We start from the raw sequence: 8,752 nt of genomic DNA, 5'->3' as shown, positions 1-8,752 counted from the left end.
AAGTTGGCCATGTGTCGGGCAGCATGTAGCCTCATATGACATGCTGTCAGGATGGCCATCAGGCTGGCCACAATGTCCAAGGTGTCCCCGTCAGTGAAGTGCTGTGGGTCCATGGCAGGCAGCGGTGTGGTGGCTAACCAAGGCTCTACCGAGTAATGTGCTGGAGGTCGCGTGCTGCAAGCAGCCAGGGTCCTCAGCATGTGCACAGGGGATGTGTTTGGGAGGAGCCCTTTAAGGGGTTGGCTCGCCTGTGCTTCAGGAAGGGCTTGTCGGCCATTCGACCCTGCCTTCGCCATATCCTGCCCTGTTATTTCAAAATGAAGCTGTGGCTGTGTCACCGTTCCATTTCAAAATGACTCGGAGTCATTTTGATGTTGTGGATTGCAACGTTGATCCGCGTTTCATGTGTAGTCGCTTCCATAGCACTTTTTCGAAATAGCTTATTTCAAAGTGATGGATAGGGACAAACCCTTTCGACATCACTCCCTAGTGTGGCCACAGCCCTCCAGTTTCAGCTGTGATGCTGCTGTTACTCTACTTCTTCCTCTGCAAAGTGACACTAACGACCACCTTCCATCTTACACATCTGTGCAAGAGTTGTGTAAAGCATGCTAGGGAGCATGTATGGCAGGCTAAACAAAACAGGAAAATTAAATGTGTGTCAAGATTGACATCACTGGTAAAGCAGAGGAGTAAAGGAACATGCTAACACTCAAAAGGAGGCTGGATTAGAGTTCTGCAGAACTTTCAAGGCAAAGAAAAGTACAAGTTGAACCTCTTTAATCCAGCACCCTAGGGACCAGGCTGTTGTCAAACGAGAGAATTTGCCAGACCATGGGAGGTCAATATTGTCTAGCACATTACCAACACTTCCACTGCTTACTGGACTCTTAGAAGACATTTAGGGGTAAATTACAGGTAAATAACAGCACAGAACACTAAGAGCCAGGACTTTTGACTGTAAAAAAATTTTATGAGACTGTGGGAAACTTGGCCACACCTATGATAAGTGGTTGTCCGGCTAACTAAAATCATGCCAGATTACAGATGTGGCTGGAGGAGAGAGTTTCAGATTAGAGAGGTTCAACCTGTAATTTAAACTTGATGCAGTATTTGGAGACTACTCATATAATAAAAGTTTGGAGGATCAGAGTCAGGAAGAGTTAAAATAGTATAGTTTGGTAATGAGAACTGATCCAGCTCTATTGTTCTATGATTCTATGAATGTGGGTGACCACAGAACTACAGTAGTTCATTTGTACAAGGCTAAGGGTCTAAGGCACCAATGTGCTTTGCCAAGTTTTATACCTCTTTTCAGTCCAGTTGTGAGAGCTAGTGTTGCACCTGGCAGCAACCTGCATGGAAGCTCTTCTGAAAGAGTTTTATGGTACTGGTTGGGGTGCAGCAGTATGTCTGATTTAACAAAAAGCCAGGTTAATTTAATAAGAACAGAGTCCTCTCAGATTATTGTTACCCAGCACTGAGTACATGTAATACACTCCACTCAGCTCGTTATGAGGCAAGACGCCTTGCAAATCCCAAGAAATGTAGCAATAATGAAGTTAAAAGAGGAGACAAAAATACAAAGAAAAATAAAACAAGCTGGGAAAATAAAAGAGAAAGAAAGGGATGGGGCAAACTGACAGGAAAAAATGATGTGATGGTATCAGCTGTGCTGGACCCTGAACTGGGGTTAGCATGCAAATAGATTTTGCAATATTGAGGCCTAGGATTAAGAGGTATCGACTTAAACATCAGAAAAGGGTGTCCAGCAGTGAACTATTAGTGAAAATTCAGTAAAAGTCTGTTTATATTCGCTAATGGTATTCCTCAAAAATTGGATTTAACCAATGGATCTGTTCAAAAACCATCCCAAATCAAATCATTCTTGATCCTGACTTGAAACTTCAGGGGAAGATCAAACTAGCTCCTTGAGGTATTTAGCTGGTTAGCAATAATCAATCTGGTGGGAAGAGGCCATATAAATCTTTCTTTCCTAACACTTCAGGAGAACAGCTTCTTCAGCTGCTCAGCTATTTACTGTATACTTCGCTTTGAGTTACCAAAAGATCTTTTACCTAGTTAATTATTTTTTAAACCAGGTGTTCATTTAAAGAAAATGAATTATCAGTTCCTCGACGAGTTCTAAATTCTTTTCCGTTAACAAGTGATCTTAAGGGGGAACCTCCAAGCTAATGCTGTTGTAAATGCTGTGTGCTATTCTGAGCATGAGCAACGGTGAAATTATATCCTATCAAGCCAATAACGTTCAGCCCATGCAATACAGGATGCTCAGCTGCTCAGTGTGGGCCTCTTCTTGCATTAAAGGAGAAAAACTGCTGGTTACCTCCCTGGAAGCTTTCTGCATCTGCAGTCTGGAGTTCATCTCCAATATACTCTACTGTACAGGAGAAAAAACATGGATGGCATGTTAATAGATATGATTAGCCCATTTTTCCTATTTGCAAGGTGAATGATGCTCTGCAAAGCTATATTGTTGGAATATGGGAGTGTAGAATCTTTGTGTGACATGACCAGCACTTAATTTGTGGGCCGAGTAGGTGCATCTCTAGGTATAGGAGTTCATAGCTCTGGCATTTCTGGGCCTGTTATGTAAGTAAAAGAATTACTCATGCCCCAGCACTTCCTTAATTACAAAGTAAACACTGGACAGAATTGCATTGTGTGTGAAATTTGTGCTTGTCTCCCTCAATTTGTGTACTCCTGTAAGTCCCTCCTCTGAGCTGTTCTGAGGAGTTTAAAATGTAAAGTAGCTATGCCGAGACAGGTTTAGCTTAGCTAATGCTTACTGACTTTGCCAGAGAAGGTTCCTGGTAGAGCTGCTCCCTACAGACCACAAAGGTCCCCACCTCAAGTCTCCATTCAGGCAAAATGCAGGAGAAAGACATAAGACTCGGTTCTGCAACTTTTACGTTGATCCGCTCATACCTACATAGCTAGTTTCACTGAGACTGCTTCCTGGAGCAGGTGTTACTCAATGCTAGTAAGGATTCAAGAACTAGAATCCTAGTAAATAGAAAAGCGACTCAACCGATTCTCCAAGCCTGCTCTCATGTCTGGCCTATAGCTGACAGACCCAGCAATACCAGTCCTAGAAACTCTGGGGGTATCTCTGAAAATGACAGTTCAGGACAAGCAATTCATTGCTGGAATTCAGAACATAAGACATTTTACAAATAAGAAAAGTTCTTCCTAACCTAATACTTATGGCCCCTTGTTTTTTTAATCTCACAATTCCCTGATTTTCCTCCATAATTTACAACTCTCCCCTTCTCTAGGCCCAAATCTTGATGTCTCTGGAACTCATTTGACCTATTTGCTTCATTAGCCTTTCCTAGTAACTTGTTCCATATGGTGATTACTCTTTGCATGCAACAGTTCTGCATGAGTTTCCTGATTCCTGTATTAAGTCCCCTCGCTTGCCCTTGCCATTACAAAAAAATTGTCTCTCCTGGCATTATTCATCTTTTTTGTAATTATGAAACCTTCCCATGAATAACTTCAAAGCATCCTCCTTGCTAGAGAGAATAAGGCCAGTTCTTTTAACCTTTGTTCAGAACTTAAATTCTTCTGTCCTGGTATGTTTTAGCACAATGCTGCTCTAAGGAAATGATATCCTTCCTGTAGCATAAACCCCACCATTGTCCACAGAGTTCTGGACAGGGACTAAGGCAGTGGTGGGCATTCTGCTCCCATGCACCACTACCCGCTTCTCTCCCATCTAACGCCCTGAGAAACTGGAGCCTCGTACTTCCTACTCCTCCAGCTTTCTCCCAGCACTTTTAGAGCACCATGAGTCTGCTGATTTGCATTCTCTCTCCTCCCCTTCCCTCTCAGAGCTTGAATACTGCAACTCAGCTGTTTTTCACCCACTGAGATGGAGGGCCACTCATATGATCCATTCTCAAAGTCTTGGCTGCCCATTGCTGGCCTATAGGAGAGCTATATATTTAGTCACAGAATCACTGCTGTGACAGTGTGTGGTCACATAAGACCTCTTGGGATGCTCCCTGGTCAGCTGATCATGCCACTGATACTCACTTTCTTGGTCTCTGGAGTTTCCCTCATCCTGTCTTGCTGATACAGCTCCTCTAGTCTCCCCCAGCCAAGGCACAGACTTGGGGTTACTACCCTTCCTACAGAGCAATGCAAACACTGATTTACTTCGGCTCTGGGTGGATGCTGTCCTATGGCAGAGCAGCCAGGAAAACAATTCTCAAAAGGTATCAAACTCCCACGTAAATCCATCACAAAGTTTTGCATAGAAAAGACTAATCAGGTAATCACCCTTTATCAAGGAAAAGGAGATATGCAGTGGTTCTCCTCCAGGTATCCATTACTTATACTGGGCTTGATTATGAACAAGAGTTTTTATTATGCAAAAACAATAGGTATTAAGTGGTTATAAGTAAAAACAGAGCAAAGTAAGTCACTGAAATGACATGAAAAGGAAATGCATTGCTAGTTCTAACTTCCCTAAGAGACTTATGGCAAACAGATTCTTACCCTAAAGAGCAGTTCTCATGTCAGGTAAAATCTACAAACCAGATCAGGTTTTTTCTCTGATTTAGGTCAGCCTTTCACAGTTCTTTCATTCTTCTTAGGGTGCGTCAGGTCGATTCCAAAACAAGCTGAAGACAAAGGAGATGAAAGGTTTCCATTGCTTCAATAGACTCTTCCCCCATGCAGGAACCCTTTGTTTTAGCACTCCCCTTGACAGAAAAACACTACATTCCAAAGAGGGAGTCCTGTGTCTGTTGGACAATCACCTTCCAAACTCACAGGACAAACAAAACCACTTACAAGACATAAGGCTTCTTAGAGACGCCATTTTGGACCTTCATTAACACCTTTAAAACTACAGACATACATGCCGTATTTCTCATTTCACGTACAATAATGATACAGGCACAAAAAATGGGATATATGGATTCAGCAGATTATAACATTAAAACAATAGATGACAAGAGGTATTTTCCGCAAAACATCTCCAAGTAATGAATACGCATAAACATAACCCTGTTTCCAAAAATTAGGGGGAAGGGTCTGTCACGACTGCATTTTACTTTTTGGCCCCCAACACAACATCCTATTTGTCAGGCATATTACACATCCAAACATGGGTGTGTTACATTATGATGTTAGCACTGGTCCTCCAGGGGTCTAGCAGCTGGGAAAGGTCAGGGAGCTCAGCTCTGTGCTCCTGGAAGAGGTGGGGTCTTGAGTAGAATGGACAGAACAGGAGGCAACATGCCACTCAGGGTTCTGGTAGCAATTTAAAGGGCATGGGGCACTAGCCACTGCAGTTGTGAACGTCAGGCTCTTTTGAATGGGAGGGCGTTACGCCCTGTGCCCCTGCCCCCCATCAACAGCCCTGCTGGTCCTCCACAGGGTAATGTAAAACACCCATCTTTACATATGAGTGTGGCAAGGTGCCCCTTTTGTCCTGCTCAGGTCCATGCTTTAGCCTCCAGTTGGAGAGCTTAGGCTAACCCCATCTCTGTTGCTCTGGCCAGTTGGTCAGTCTCTTTCCCTGCCTTAGCCACAGCCAGGGCAGCCAGCCTCAGTGAGGGAGAGGCACTCAGGCACTCTTCCCTGCCCAGCCATCTTGGTACACACTCCCCAGACCTCTTATCTGTTTTGGCTCCAACTTGTCATCTCCGCTCTTTGCCTCACTGGGAGGGTTTTTAAACCATGCTAGCACACCAGCAGTCAGATCAGCTGGCTCTCATTGTCTGATTGCAGTGCTTTCACCTGAGTTGCTGCACTAGCTGCTTCCATAGCTCAGGCTGCCAGCCAGAGGTGCCTTTTCCCGCTTCCTCACGAGGTCGGCCTTCCTGACCCTGTTACATTTATATACCTGTCAGACTAAAGTTTCCACTTCATGCATCTGACGAAGTGGGTTCCAGCTCATGACCAGATACATTCTTCAGTCTTTAAGGTGCCACAGGGCTACTTGTTGTTTTTGCTGATACAGACCAACACAAATACCCCTCTGAAACTTGTCGTGTTATTTGTAGCACTTAGTGGATACTGCGCACAGGGTGGGTTGTTTCAAGGATTGTCTCATGAGAATCCCCATTGATGGACAACAAAATTGTTCCATTTAGCCTAAACACTCACCATGCTTTCAAACTCAGTATTTTACATTTCTTTCCATTGACATACAGCTGTCATTTGCTTACACAGCCATCTCAACAATGCGATTTGTGGAGATCACACAGAAAGGAAAATTAATCAGTATCGTAAGCATTGTGACTCACTTGGTTGAAGAATACTACTACCAGGCTATATTCTGGCTGGGATGTATACCAGCTTCTGCGCAGACCCATGGCATTCCCAGGAGCAGTTCTGTGGTGAAAAGTGGGTGCGAATGGTGGTACTGGTGGCAGTGGGATATGATACTTAAGCAACCTTTGTCTCGTGGGATTTTCTCTCGATTCTTATACTACACCCATCACAGTTCCATTTGAGCATCTAAAACAATGAAAAGCATCTGCCATGGGGCTGAGATCCACTGCCCAGAGCTTTAGTTTTATGGTCTATGGGACAACTGAGAAGATTGGTGGTAATGAGGCTGCCTGCCAGTCCTTAGAGTGAATTCCTCCATCTGACCTCCCGTCTGCAGAAAAAAATGCAGTGCCATACAGTTGGCAGAATCAAAAATCTTTGTGGATGAGCCTGAAGAAATATTTGTAAAGTGAAACAGTCACCATCTCTAGTATCTTTTCCAGAACGTATGCAATTGGGGCAAAAAACAAACAAAAAGGGGTGGGGGAAGGGAGTCATCTTGTCATATATTAGCAGTTAAAGAAGTGCATTATGCTTATTAACATCCAGCCTGGGTGAATTTTCAAGAGAGATGGAATAGCTTGAATTGCCAGTAACGTGTTTAACTAGCCTAGGACAGTGTTATCTCAGGAATAGATTCTGAGCACTGTGCACAAGTGGTGGATGGGCTATTAGCCATAATGAACAGGGATGGTGTCCCTAGCCTCTCTTTGTAGAAGCTGAGAATGCGCAACAAGGGATGGGTCACTTGATGACTACCTGCCTGCTCATTCCCTCTGGGCACCTGACACCAGCCACTCTCAGAAGGCAGGATACTGGGGTACACGGACCTTTTATTTTACCTAGCACGGCCATTCTTATGTTCTAGTTGGGAATAGAAATTCTTACATCAGCTCTAATTTTTTTAGGCTTCATAATATACAACGTCATTGTATATTTATATATATGATTACCATGTAACAATTGTTGCAGTTGGGATTATTTTTTTTCATTTCTTACTTTCAGATACAGTATATTATCTTTATAATGTTATGTTCCTAATGTAATAAATGATGGTTTGAAGTAACTTATCGATAACTTTCTTTTCACACATATTCTCTGAACCAGATCAAAAGTGTGGGATCCCTCACTAAATAAGCAAGTGACAAGCTATACGTCCACATGAAATTGAAAAATAATTTTAAAAATCCAGTGACAGTGATGAATGGCAGCTTCCTAGACTGACGGATTGAAAATCCTACTGGTTTTAAGAGCCTTTTTTACTATTAATATTGGAAATTGCCTCTTAGTGGTTTCATGATGAGTTATCAAATCAGACCTATTGATTTTTGGGAGGGGCAAGTGAAATCTTGCTTTTATGAAGTAGTAATGAACTGAACAGAAAGGCTTAGCTATGATTATGTCAACAGTTTAGAACTAATCTGTATCCGAATTCAATAGAGGATTTCATTCACCTAGAAAATATACAAGAGGAAAACAGCTTGGTGAGGGCATTAGTGCATGGCCAAATCTGTGGGAGATTTGCATATACTTGAGACAATTAGAAAAGAGAGTCCCTCTCTTTTTTATGGAATCAAACTAAATTGCAGAAATACTCAAAATACACACGGGCACAGGGAATTCTCTTCCCTAGTTATCCGCAAAGGACTAGGTTTCCATTTCATGTTGCTTATATTTCATGAGGCACTTTAGAAAAATCAGAGAGAAATAAACCATAATGCCACAGTCGTGGAGGATAGTTTGTTACATTTTTTCTTTTTTTTCTAAAAGAGAGTCTCCTGAGCCAGGCATTTGAATCATAAGGACTTCTGGGATGGGATTTTCACTCAGAGATCTCCATTCTTAGGTGGATTAAGAGGATTAAAAACCATTAAATGACCATCCTCTAACTCCCTAAAGCAGATTTGCCTTTTTCTCTCCTTCTGCAACTGGGCCAGACTTGGGGGTTACAAAGTCCTACACAAAAGGACTCCGTTAGCATGACAAAAGGTGAATCAATCTACTGCACTGCCAATGTACCATACAATGAAGTCTATGCAGTCTACTCAGCTCATTTTCATCAGAACAAATGGCATCAAACTTGGCAATAGCATTGTTCTTAACTTGAACATGGGGCTGCTTTTTTCCAATCCAAAGCTCAAGGTGTCATATTAATTATTTAAATCTTCAGAAGATTTTTGCTGTATCCTCCAAGGCTCTGCTCAGTGCCAGAAGGTCTCCAATCTGCATTAGCTTTTGTTAATTAGAGCTGAAACAAGGGCTTTGATCTCAATGAATATAATAACAACAAAAAAAGCAAAACTTCCTGTGTGATTTATCTTTTACCTATTTTCTGCCTTTGCTGTTTTTCCACTCTATTAGACTTTGATTTACCTTGTCGGAGTAACATTTAACAACGTGGGTACAAAAGAACTTAAACAGCTTCAAAAGCTCAACTGAA

Source organism: Carettochelys insculpta, chromosome 1 (genome assembly GCF_033958435.1).
Source record: "Carettochelys insculpta isolate YL-2023 chromosome 1, ASM3395843v1, whole genome shotgun sequence".
Classification (NCBI taxonomy): domain Eukaryota; kingdom Metazoa; phylum Chordata; order Testudines; family Carettochelyidae; genus Carettochelys; species Carettochelys insculpta.
Note: the sequence above shows the minus strand (reverse complement) of the source record.